Raw genomic sequence first — 14,231 nt, 5'->3', positions numbered from 1 at the left:
ACCAAAAGATGTGGCATCCTTCTGTTCCTAACACATCACCCAGTCCATATAAGTATTGATATCCAACATGATTTTTTCCCCCATTGAGGTCTGATGTGTTTTCAAAGTGTTCCTTTAATTTTTGTGAGCAGTTTCTATAAATATTTTATATTAAAAAATAAATTTCCATATTTACTACTTAACCAAAGCTTGCAATTAAATGTGGGCTTAGAACACAGCCTATGTATAATACTATAAACAATTACATCATCAGTATTCTGCTGGACATTCATTTTTAGCTCTTCTTTTTCTTCCTTTGTTGGATCTAACCCATCTTGCATCTCATCAGAATCTAAAGCTTCAACTGTATGCTGCTTCCGATGCAGCCCATACACTGATTTCAAATCTTCTAATTTGTACTCATTTGTCGGACACTTCACAGCTGTTTTCAATTCTTCAATTACTGCTGAAAGTTGAAGATGTTTTTGAAGATGTATTTTATTTTCAAACATTGGACTCTCCATCTGCAAAGAGAACATGTTAAATTTAACGTTTAAGCTGATTAGCATTTATCAAAGATTGGGGGGATACATTCATTTATCATTATTTAGAAATCATACCATTAGTTAATCTGAAAGCAGCATGAGAATAAGTGTATGTTTTATTTTGTGTAATCTTTAATCAAATCTACTGCTTTCTAAAAAGTATAATTTAAGAATTATATAAATGAATGTCAAGTAGTTAGCTTTAAATACATATTGGACCTTATGCATCGTATGGGCTACATTGCACATATAACTGCAACTCTGAACAGAGTATATGGGTTAAAAACAATAGTTGGGTGAACCATAATTCAGTGATAGCCCATCATTCTGAGGAAACCTTGGTGTGATTACCACTCAAAAAGGATATTTCCAAGTACCCTAGGTTCTTGTCTATAAGCCGGGCTCATGTATAAGCCGGAGACCAAAAATCATACGAATTTTTAAAATAAAATCGTATCATAGATAAGCCGGACTCATGGATAAGCCGAACGTACTATAACCTATAACTAATAGAAGGGAGGGAGGTCAGTGGTCTCACTCGCACCCATTTAATTTCTTTAAGGGGGGAGAGAGTGTGAGATATTGGCGTCTCTCTCACTCCCCGCATGGCGCGGTTGGAGCGGCCGGAGCGCGTTCTTTCTGCTCTGGGCGTCACCGAGTCAACACGCGCGCGTAGCGGTCATTTTAAATTGTGATTTTATATGTAAGCATATTTAAATATATATCGCAGATTTTTTGCTGGGTTCGCGGATTTCTGCGGACAATGGGTCTTTTAATTTCTGGTACATGCTTCCTCAGTTGGTTTTCCCAGTTGATTTCATACAAGGGACGCTATTGGCAGATGGCTGAGAAGCTAGATTGCTTACTTTTCTCTCACTCTTGCGCTGACTATCTGTGATCCTGACGTTTGGGGATTGAGCAGGGGGGCTGTTCGCACACCTAGACGATACGGACGCTCGTCTAAAAATGCTGAAAGATTATCTTCACGTTGCTATCTTTTGTAAAGCTGATTCCTGAAAAGACATGCTGCACAGTGCTTCGCATACTTAAAAGCTCGAAGGGCACGTATTGATTTTTGACTGAAAAAACAAACTCTGTCTCTCTCTCTCTCTTCCTGCTCCTGACGGAGGGGGTGTGAGCTGCCGCCTTCAACAGCTTTGTGCCGTGGTGCTTCGCATACCTAAAAGCCAAACAGACATATTGATTTGTTTGCTAGAGATTGTTTTCTCTATCTATGTGACACACACACCTTTGAAGAGGAAGATATGTTTGCACTCTTTTAATTGTGAGACAGAACTGTCATCTCTGTCTTGTCATGGAGCACAGTTTAAACTTTTGAAAAAGAGACAAATGTTTGTTTGCAGTGTTTGAATAACGTTCCTGTCTCTCTACAACCTCCTGTGTTTCTGCGCAAATCTGTGACCCAAGCATGACAATATAAAAATAACCATATAAACATATGGTTTCTACTTCGCGGATTTTCTTATTTCACGGGTGGCTCTGGAACGCAACCCCCGCGATGGAGGAGGGATTACTGTATAAGCCGGATTTATGTATAAGCCGATATTCTATTTTTTCATTTTCACAACTTTTTTCCTTAGATAAGCCGCGGCTTATAGACAAGAACTTAGGGTAGAAGATGAGCTAGGGTGGTTGTTCAGAGTAAAATTTGGTCATGAGCTAGCACTGTAACAAAGGCCAAAACATAATGACCAAAATGAAACACAACTACCAATTGACTCTTACTCAGCACCAACTTCAACTGCCTTCAAAAACTGAAATATTCAACAAAAGCACCCTTCCATTTTTATCAAGTTTTTAACAGTGCATCATTTGTCTGATAATTGTTTCATGCATGTATTTAGAAAGATTGGAAGAAAACGCATCTGACTAATGAATGAGTTTTGTTTTTATCCTCACACAGATTACTGGAATATTTTGTAAAATGTTTAAAGGCAAAAATTTGCATAAGCCCTGCACATTATATATAGTGTGAATTGGGTTCTTGTGTGCTTTACAGTTAAATGCAATTGCATACTTGTCAGAATGTACAGAATTAAATACTGTATTGGTTAAAGTTAAAAATAAGATGCAAAAGAACGATCTCAATTAAGGATGCATGTTAAAAAAAGGATGAAAACTGTATTCACTTTCCTTCAGGGGCAGCAACTGTCTCTCAGTAAAGACACCAGGGGTCCGAGGATTTTGATCCTCCTCTTGTGAATTTTTTTTTCCCTATTCCTCCACTTAACAAAAAATTCCACGGTGGACCGATAACGAGCAAATCGAGCTATCGAGGGAAGGTTCGGCCACTGTAGTCGGCCAGGGGGCACATACCCATAATTATATTGTGTATGTAAAGAGTTTCACTGTAAAACGTAGTAAGCATCATATTTGAGTGTTTGGAGACCCTGGTGTCGTACTGAATTTGTATTGTACAAAAACAAACTACTGTCCAGCATGCTTAAATGTGTCTTTTCATTTCTGATTGCTATATGGCACTTCCATCTTGGGACAATTCTCTATAAACAGTTTCAGCCAATCAGCACCTTCTAAACATGCAGAGTGACAATGTGAACCTATATTGTAGCGGCGTGGCATCTTCGTTTCATTCACTTATATTTAGTTGTTAGACTATTTACTGTTGATTTAGCTACCATTCAGTACAACAGGTGGCCTACTTAGTTCTTAAATTGATATTGAAATGCACACACAAGCCTTCTAAATTATTTATTGAAATGTCTACGTTTACAGTGTCCCTTTTAGGAAGTCGTAGTTTTTACTTGTTCCCGTTATTATGAATTATAATTTCTCAGTGCCACATATTATTCATTACTACTCCTCATCATTGAGATTCTGTTTTATATTCTGTATATGCAAACTTTTTAAAAGGAGCGTTAATTGTACTGACTAGAGCAGACTTATCTACTTAAAATGACTATTTATTTGATATTGACAATTAATCATAAGGTCAAAAATCAAGGAGGACTTGAGTTTGCATTGACTGTGCTGTTTCTTTTTTTTTTCCTGACATCGTGTCAGTACAGAGTGCGTGACGTTAACAATGCATTCTGTCCTAAATGACAGCGCGCACGTTTTTTATATTTCCTAAAGGCCAATGTGTCTCAATTTGTTCATTAATATATTTTGACAGTATATTTTAATGAGAATTATTATAAACATATTACCCATGTTCATTTCCCATGTAGCTATGCAACGTTTGGTGAGAATAAATAAAAAAGTAACAACACAAATAATAGGTTACATTGTTTATGATTAATAAAACTCGTTTATCTGAAATGTTCTACTTTGCATTTTTATATTTGGCAAAGGAATGCTTCAATATACAGTCGATTTACTCCACTTCTGAAGGTGTACATTGTCGGTAATCTCCATTGCAGTTGCCCCCTGTGTAATGCGTGCCAGTGTAACTGTGGGGTGGCAGACGAGCTCACGTAATGGGAGACAAGGCACCTCCTCAACCACCAATGCCATTACAAGCATAACTCCAGCTGTGCTAATACATGTTCATCAGCAGTGGTGGACACATATTGAAATGTGTTTTCAAAACAATGGCAGTCGTGTAGAGCATTTATATAAATAAAAGTGTTTTTTCATAAAAAAATGTTTATTTTTCATATGTATGGAAACTTATGGCCCATCCTGTATTTACACAAATAATTTAATCTGTTGTGCTGCAGTTCGGAAGACTACTTATCTAACTAACAACCCCCCCCCCCCCCCAAACCCTTTGACAAGATGCATTCATAAGGAAAGGATGTTGCTGACAAAGTAAGGTGTATTTTTGAAAGTTTGGCTCCAGAACTGCATATCCAGCTGTTCATTCTTATCAGTACTTGAGTGATCTTTTTGTCCACCTCTGGATGAATTCACAAGGTTTCTTTTCAACTTTTTTATCTCATTAACGCAGAAATCCCAAGGCTTTCCCTAAATTGCAGAAGACGCTGTCGATTGCACTGATGTTTTAAAGATAGTTGTGATTAGTTATACAGCACACGCTTTTACTCACATTGCTTTTTGTAAATCAATAATACATATCAGCTACAGATCTGGGAATCACTTAATAGTAAAAACGTTTAATGAGGAATGTCTTGCTCAAATACTGGTGTAATGACCACATCGGCATTAGTGAAGCGTTTGTTAGCCTCTCTGATATGATCGACATGGGGTACAATAGACGCTGGATGGTTATAATACGTGCTGCCTTACGCAAAATATGCTCATCAATTTGTTACAGATTTTAGGTGGACGCGATTACACACCAAGGAACGAGGTTCCCCATGTGAATCGTTCATAATGTATCCTAAGCGTATTTGTAAATTTACAGACAAGTACTAGATAACTATTTTTTTTAATAAATCCTTTTTTTTAACTTTGGCAATGGAGCATACGTGAGGCCCAATTGGGATTGAAACTAGCGTCAGCAGTGATAACTGCTTTTACGCTTTGAGCCAAAGAAGTTCAGCAAACGAGTGACTGACCAAATCGGCTGCTGTGCGGATCATAGACATAGAATTACTAGACACCGCATAACCAACAGCATCGTACGTCAACGTCGCTGCCATATTGCGAGTGGCACTGCTGTGGCGTGAAGTAATGAATAAACATGCCTCACGCATGTGCTGCTTGGGCTTGTACAAACCACTGTACGCTCCAAACCAGATCCCGGGGGATTACATTTCATAGGTAAGGCTGAACAATTGTTTTGGTTATATTTGGCCATTAGAAAACCCTGTTTTATAATCTTAGCTTTAGCTACGCCAGGCTAAGCTAGCAAAGCTATGCATTTATGTGCTCAAGTGAGCCTCCAAACAACGTTTTGGCTAAACGTATTTAGTCACTAACTATGTAGATTGTTGTTAGCTGTTAACATTTTTCAAACTTTGAAGGTTTCCCAAAGAAATCCACCTCAGGAAGCAGTGGGAGGTAGCCCTTAGACAGGATTTTGAGAAAGCTGTACTGTGATGTGTGCCGTGCTAGTTTGGTAACAGATGCTGTACCGGCATCATATTATCAAAGCTACCACTTGCTCACGTTAAAAAACAAAGGAGGTTTGATGATTCCTTCTGGGGGTACAGTCAAGGTGGTCAAAGTAGCTGAGCGTGTTATCCGACAGTCGACATTAGGGCAAGCTGTCAGTGTATCTTTGATCAATTAGTTTGTTCTGGGCTGAAATTGGTTCAGATGATGTGTTTTTTCTCAAGGAGCACATTGAGGAAACACAGTTTGAAATCGACAACCATCATTTTATGCTCATGTCTTTAGTTGTGTCTGTCTTCCACAAACTAAGGCTGCACCATATTACCAGACTGAATACTCTCAAATTACAGAGTGGCAACACACGGAAAAAGCTATGTAAGACAGTTCTGTTTCAAAGATTTTAGATCCTATCCTGTATATATTAAAGTAACCACATTGTGTGTGTGCATGTGAGAGAGAGAGAGAGAGAGAGAGATTGAGAGAGGAATGAGTGAAATGTTTTCAGAAATTAATAAGCCAATCTGTATACAATAAAATTGTTTATTTTTGTCACTGAGTGTATCATTTCACTGTTAAAAGAAAGACCAGACTGCCAGTTGCAGTCTTACTATTTTGACTTTCAGACAAAGGTCAAGTTTTCGTCTCAATAATTAATAATAATAATAATACATTTTATTTAATCTCTTAGCACTCAGGGTCACCTTACAATAAAATTAAACAACATTAGTAAAATTAAAACAAGTGAATGATACAGTAAATCAAAAAGCAATAATTAGCAAACAAACAAAGATAATTGGCAGTAACAGTACAAAATTCAAAATTGGTCTGCCAGTTTGAAAAGATTCATTTTGAGGGTAGTTTTAAAATGTGTTATTGAATCGAGCTGACGTATATGAGAGGGAACAGAATTCCAGAGTTGAGTGAGGAGCACTATGAGAGGACACTCGAGCTCCCAGAGTACGAGTCTGACGTGTGGTACAGAAAGTAGAGCTGTAGATAAGGATCTGAGTGAGCGAGAGGAGTGCAAGTCTGTAGGAGATCAGTGAGGTAGGGGGGAGCTTTAAATGTTCAGAGCAGCATTTTGTATTGTATTCTGTAGTTAACAGGGAGCCAGTGAAGTTGAGAGAGAATAGGTGTAATATGTTCAGTGGATTTAGAACAGGTTATTATCCTGGCAGCATAATTTTGAAGAAGTCTAGAAATGTTTCGGAGATGGAAGAAGGCAGTCCGAGAAATGTTACTTATATTGGAGGAATTATATAATAATAATAATTATTATTTAACAATTACCAATATTAGTGTATAAATGGATATAAATAATTGCATTTAAACGATTCGCCAAAATATGTTGTATGTAAACGATACTGTTTTAAACGTTATTGTTTTTTCATCAGAAAACCCGGTTTCCACTTCTACCTGTATTAGTTTAAATGGCACTTTTGCCACTCGCAATATGGCTGACACGCTGACTTATCGTGTTGAGTCGACACTGTCGACTGGGCAACACAGTGAATGCGGCGTCTATCTATATATGTCTATGTTTGTAACAAGCCTCGAAGCGGTGCTTCGAGCACCAGCGCTTTGAAAGCACGACACAGAATCGAAGCGTCAGTGCCGAGCAGCCCATCATTACTTCCATCCATTGATGACTGCTATCGTGCACCAAATGTGCATGAATCACCACCGGGATTTAAAACCGAATTTGTTAAATGCAAACAGTTTATCTAGGCCAGGGGTAGGCAACGTCGGTCCTGGAGTGCCACAGTATGTGCAGGTTTTTGTTACAACCCAGTTCCTTAACGAGAACTCAATTATTGCTGATGAAGCACATATTGCTTAAGTGACATTTTAATGCTTCATTTTAGTGGTCTCGCTTGTTAAGGTTCTCCAACCTTAATTGCTAATTTCAATCTTAAACTGCTGCATTCAGTGTTTTAATTGCTCCTTATTAGCAATAAGATGTAAAAGACAAAGCAGCCAGCAGTTCTCCAGCTAGCTTTTTTCCAATTACATCTGTGTGTGTTCATCATGCACGGTTTGATTTAATAAAACACTTAATAGAAAAATGTGACAGACTGAAAATGATCTGTTTTAGGCTTCAAATCATTTGGATGATATCCTTGGAAAGGAAAAAAATCTACGATATAAAAGCCTTACATTGCACAGACTAACAAGCCATAAAATTAAATAAGGTCTGAGATTGGCAATGATTGGTTTCTAATTAAGCAATTGGGTTGGAATGAAAACCTGTAGCCACTGCGGCTCACCAGGACCGACATTGCCTACCCCTGTTTTACATCTTATTGCTAATAAGAAGCAATTAAAACACTGAATGCAGCAGTTTAAGATTGAAATAAGCAATTAAGGTTGGAGAACCTTAACAAGCGAGACCACTAAAATTAAGCATTAAAATGTCACTTAAGCAATATGTGCTTCATCAGCAATAATTGAGTTCTCGTTAAGGAACTGGGTTGGAACAAAAACCTGCACATACTGTGGCACTCCAGGACCGACGTTGCCTACCCCTGATCTAGACTATTACTACAACGCTATTTTTTAAAAAAAAAAAGCTGACAGAATAGAGGCGTGTGAACCATCTTTTTTTTCTCGACTACACGCAGTATTTCATTAAACCAGTACTGATTAGAATATTGATGATCGTGTATTCATTTACCGTTTATGGTTACTTTACGCTCTAATTGCCCAGTCCACCCGAATAAAGCCTAACCGTCTGTGTCCAGTCACCGTTCTAAACTTTAGCATGTTGCCTGAAAAGCTCGGGTTGAAACACCGCTGCTATTACAGGAATACAGACCGCTAAAGTGAAAAAAGTGCCCCGCTAACGGCTTTCAGGTGTAAAACCACAAAGTTTTTACACTGAAAGAAGTCGGAAAAAACACAACTGTTGTTCTGGTTTTCGTAAAGAACTGAAATCCACCACAGTAAACATTACTGATAAAAACATAACATTTTATGATTGTTAATTTTCAGATTTTACACTCACTAAAATCATCCGCAATTAACAGACCCACCATCATTACAGTTTGCAAGTAATACAAGCTAACATTAAACCCGTAAAATCTAAATTAGGTTTGGCAGTAGATTTTCGACGATGTTCGTTTAAGTTATAGTAAGGTTGCTCCCGTGGCGACCGGCAAAAAAAGGGATACGATTTATTAAACTATATAGTTTTCAATAAAGGAAAGTTCTACCTTTATACATGCGCACACTTACGTTAATTGAGGTCCAGGCTTTCAAACTGCGACTACAGTGTGTAATTGGGAGTCGAGTACACGGGTAACTCTCAGAATTCGAGAATATTCTCCCTTGGACACGCGCAATACGGACTGCACAACAAAAAATAATTCAAAACCAAGTTTTCAAACTATGACTAATTACAGTGTGTCACTTGAGTCATGCATACGGCAGGCCAAGTCTCAGAATTCGAGAATATTCTCTCTTGGACATGCGCAATGCGGACCGCACAACAAAAATCTTCTTTATTTTAATTTAAATTTATTTTTATATTAATTTATAAAGCAGTCTATGTTTGTTTGTCCCCCATACAAATCTGCACCGGGCGTCCGATCGCCACCAAACTGGGCATAGGGCTGCTTTGTGACCAGGAGGAGGTCATGGGGTATGTTTGGCTGGGAAAAATGTCCTTGGTTAAGTGCAGGACATCTTTTGACCGACACAACGTTCGCCACACGTTTGCGTACTTATCATTGACAAGATGGCCGTACGTTGCAACAGACGTTAACGGCGGCGCCATCTAGCGGCACGTTTTGTCTCTGTGCATCCCTCCTTACCAATGTTTCCCCAATTGTATCGAGAAGCATCCACTTGCAGAGCCACAGCACCATACGTCACCGCAGTTTCAGACCCGCAGTTGTAGACCCGCAGTTTTAGACGCGGAAGTGACGTTACCATTTCTAGGCAAGCCGAAAACAACACCTCCATTTATCGAACACAAGTCTTGGTTTTTAGCACGAGCGCAGCATTTTCGAGCACAAACAAAATATGACAAAACAGCACGGTATTGTTATTATTATTATTATTCCTGTTATTCTTAACTATAATTATAAAACTGTACATTTTGCAAAACGTTTTTTAAAACAGTTTAAAAAGTTAACGTTACGTTTACATGTATGTAATCTTTGGCAGGCGAGTTAATTGTTAATGACTGCAACACTGGTTACGGTGGTTTGCCTCATAAAAACTGGGGAAATCGACACTTAATGTTGCATTGTCAGCAAAATACGATAAAAATGCATTTTGCCCAAAGTTCAGTCTATGTTCTTGATGAACGGAAAATTCCCAGTATTTTAAGACGATATTTAACTTAAATTAAGATCTTTTAAGTTCCGTTTTATTGTGTGTTATATATTTTATAAATTGTATTCATCCAGCCATCCATCCATTCATTTCCTAACGAATGTTAACGTAGTGTTTATTTAACTTTTAATTCTTTTCTTTTTTGGGGGGTGGGCGCGACTTTTTAAAATGAAAATGAAACAATAAACATATTCCTGTTCGGTTAAGAAGTGAACATTAAGTCTTTAAATGAGAAAGTAATCTAGGGATAAGCTTCAAAATTCTACACCACTTTATAATAAATTATGTTTTCTTATTTAGCCAGTGAAGTAGTGTCAAATGATGTTGTTTTTAAGAAAGCTGTGAAATTAAAACCCTTTGCCCAAATTGAATGTTCAGAATTTGGTGCATTAGTTAACAAGTCTAAATCTTCCTTCATTTTTTTACTACATTTGTGAAAGATCTTTTACTTTCTCTCTGGTAAGCCACATTTAAGTATTATAAATTAGTTTTTAAATCTTGGATATGTATCTACATTATTTATACTGGCTAAAATCTTTTTAACTGTGATCTATCAAATTATAGACCAATTTTCTAATCTTTCTTGTATTTCTAAAATTTAGAGAAAGGTGTAGGTAAGCGGTTCTCTATATTTTTGCAAATAAAAGTAATCTCTTGTAACATTTTTACCCAGGTACTGCATTAGTCAAAGTATTCAATGATTTGCAATCCACTGACCATGGTTGCATTTTTAGGCCCATAGTATAGCATCTACAGTAAGTGCCACATTTGATACTATAGACCATGATATTCATCTGATCAACTACATGAACCATCTCAGTGTTCTAAAATACAGGTTTACCTAGTAGAAAGTAGATTCCTTGAAATTTTCATTTGTTGAAATCTAACAAAACAGAAGTGCTAGTCATTGGTTCGAAAGCTGCCTCTATCACTCAAGATACACTAATTCTAAACTTGGGTATATCTACAGTGAAAATTATGATCTTTCATTTGATACACATACTAAATATGTATCTAGAGTAGCCTTCATTTTACTTAAGAAATATTGCAAAACTTAGATTATGTTAGCATTCCATGATGCTAAATAACTTATCTGTGCTTTTATTACTTCTACATGGATCACCGTAAGGCTTTGTGGCTGATAACAGACTTAATTTAATTCAAAACACAGTGGCTGAAGAGCTTACAAGAGCCAGGAAATATGCACAGTATATATCACCCCTGTTTTGCTTTCTTTTTATTTTCTTTCTGCAAATTTTGTATTTCATATTGAATTATTAGGTACTGGTGATCACCTGTATCATTTTGCATAGTTAAGATTAACAATATTTGAAAAAAATAAGTGTTCATAAATGTTCTCTAATTTTGATCACCAATTTATGTGTACATGTAATATTTAAAACAATGAGGCTGATATTAATTACGTTTTAAGTTTCTAAGCATTGCAAATTTTTTTTAATTAATTCAAGTGTGTATTGTAAATATTTAAGTTATTCACATGCAAAATGCAGTCACACTAATACTGATAAACAACACATGCCTACTTTAAGATGTTGTGCTTGTATTCTGCTTACATCAAGATTTTCTTACTCTACCTAATTATCAGCACATATTGGATATTTACATTTGTATGTGAAAGACTTATTTGTTTTTGTTACAGTAACAAGACAAAACGAATATCTTCAGGCACATGGATACTAATTAAAAACAAGGTTAGTTTATAGGGATGTCATTGAGAGGACTACAAGTAATGGTCATTGCTTTGTAACTTGCAGTAGGTGATATGAATCCATTTCAATTTCGGAATCTTCCACAGCAGTTGGTTGGGTGAGTGGATTGTGGAGTATTCATGTTGATGGTGAGAAAATCAAAGAAACTTATTTTTTAGGTTGGGAATACTTTAGAACCACTATAAATAAAATGCAGTAAGTAGAGTGTGCACTGTACTGTATGCAAATAGATTAAATATTAATTTGAAATAATTCTTCTGTGTGCTCCACAATATGCTCTGCACCTTGTCTTGAATGCACCATTTGACTTCACAGCTGTAAGCTTTCACTTATGTCTCTGATTATTTGTTAATATCTGTTACTGGTTTTAATGTTCTTTGTTTTTTTCCCTCTGCATGGCAGTGTGATTTACCCTAGATCGGGAGGTGCTGGTGCTTTATTCTATTGGAGAATTTTGCTGTTGGAAGTTATCTCTTTCTCTGTGGCTAACGTGTGAATATTTCGTACAGGACAAAGGCGTTCACTAAAGGTGAGGAGGTATACAGTTAATATCTAATATTATTTAAATAGGCATGTAGAAATACATGTTTTGTTTAATTCTCTTTGCGGTCTTTTATCTAAAGGAACCACTAATAAAAAAGGACCTCCACACTGCAGTAAAATGGTTGCGCCAACATAGACGGTTGTTCAGAGGTGCTGTGTCTGAGCCCCATTTTCTGGAGATGGAGGAGGAGGACCAAAGCCGAGCTCTCCAGGACATCATCGATGCAGTCGAAACTGAAGATTTAATTTTGGCAAAAGAACCCTTTGTATTTATTTTTCAGTTTAGGGATGATATGGAACTTTTCACTCAGGAATGTCGGGATAAAATGAAACTTAAAGTAAACTGCATATTTAATGAATCAGTATAATTATTGTCTGTTGCTACATTGATTGTTACTTGTATTTTATTGTGCATTAATACTCTATTGATTTCAGTTTATAATATTTTGATTTTTCTGTTTTCCTTTGATGGTGGATAGTTTTTGAAAATAAACAATTTAACTGCAAGTCTTTTTTTGGGTCTGCTGCTCATTTTGAAATATTAATATTAGTTCTTCTTACTTATGTTAGTATTTTTAAAGCCCACTTAGTGCTATCTAAAGGCTCTTTTAAAATAATTTTTAAAAATATTTCATCACAGAACAAACACGAAAATTAGTAAAAATGTCTCCTTTTGGAAATAATAATGTAGTGGGTTTTTTTTTGAGGGTTTCCTTGGAGGACAGAACATAATTTTGTACAGCAGTGAAAGATTTGAGGTCTTGGACATTATGAAGATGCTGCTGTGCAATAATGTAATATTGTGGTTTTATAAGTCACTACACACATTACTGAAGTACACTCAATGATAGTTTTACATAGCCTCACACTTCAGTCCTTCACAAATACAGTAGTTTACAAACATTGTATTTTAATTTCTCTTTGAGAAGCATGAAAGATAATTGTGTTGAATCTCAATTTATGATTACATTTTTTCTACATATGTACTATTGAGGGACTTTTTTTAAAAAAATCAGATGGTCACTTTATTTTAACAATCAATGTAAATAACTTGTTTACTCTTTACTCTCAGATCACATTCTGTGTGTTTATCAAGCAGAACTTAATATTTTAATTTTCTACACAATACTGTAATAACTGTACAGTTCACTCAGTGAGACACACAAACACACTCACTATGCATATACACTACAGGTGCCGTCATTGGTTCCTCTGTGGATTGGACTGTTGAATTAACACAATGGCTGTACATGCTGGGGTCTTTGGCACATGTCGTCCCAGTAGCATGTGAGGTGTCACCAATGGTTTACTGTGCTCCTCCAAGATGGCTCTGTCTCCTTCTCCCTGTTCCAGTCTCGGTTCAAGGTTGTCCAGATGACAAAAGTATTTTTTAGGAGATGTTCAATATGTTGAAAAAATTGCCTGTGGCCAGCATCCAGCGTAATGTTTTGTCTAAATTCTCCACTCCTCTTTTTGTAGCATTATAGTCCATTATCATTTCTGGCCATGGAATCTCCTATCCCTGTGCAGGTCACATTGTGCACCAAGGATGTGTCATTTGTTTAGACAAACATGAAGGTCTTCACTGGCCTATTCTGTATGGCCAGCAGTTGAGATGGGAGCTCTGGCTTATTTTTCCTTATTGTGCTAAGCATTGTTACCTTCATCTTGAGGAACCCCTGTCCCAGTTTGTGTAAATATGGTTTCACAGCAGTTCCTCCATCTGACTTCCCTTTGTTAATGAAATGACATCTTCTGCTCTTCTGTATCTCTGTGCTTCACCTTGAGCAAGTTATTTGTAGCTTTGGACTGGGTTATCATTTTAATGCAGATGATGCTTAGATCTATTTCGGTGTTAAAAGTGACACTTCATCACAGCTTTCTCAGCTCACAACTTGCCTTAGTGAAATTAAAGTAAAATTAAAACCTGAACAGAGCAAAACTCTTTAAAATGAAATTGCAACATAACTGAACTCCTGCAAAGTGGCACTAAAGTGCAACTTAAGAAAACAAGCTCCTCTTCAGCCATTCTGGGTGATGATCTCATCAGACGTTCTTTTACTGCAAAGAATCTCGGTGTCACTTTGATTCCTCC

At 36.8% G+C, this 14,231-nt stretch overlaps 1 long non-coding RNA gene across 1 annotated transcript; it reads left to right on the top strand.

Moving 5' to 3' along the window:
* Positions 1 to 12,024: 12,024 nt before the first annotated feature.
* Positions 12,025 to 12,446, top strand: LOC127528780 (uncharacterized). The gene is made up of 2 exons (XR_007935393.1): positions 12,025 to 12,122; positions 12,217 to 12,446. It is a non-coding gene; the product is annotated as an uncharacterized LOC127528780 (long non-coding RNA).
* Positions 12,447 to 14,231: the final 1,785 nt, after the last annotated feature.

Source organism: Erpetoichthys calabaricus, chromosome 7 (genome assembly GCF_900747795.2).
Source record: "Erpetoichthys calabaricus chromosome 7, fErpCal1.3, whole genome shotgun sequence".
Taxonomy (NCBI): domain Eukaryota; kingdom Metazoa; phylum Chordata; class Cladistia; order Polypteriformes; family Polypteridae; genus Erpetoichthys; species Erpetoichthys calabaricus.
This window is presented reverse-complemented; position numbering and strand designations above follow the sequence as displayed.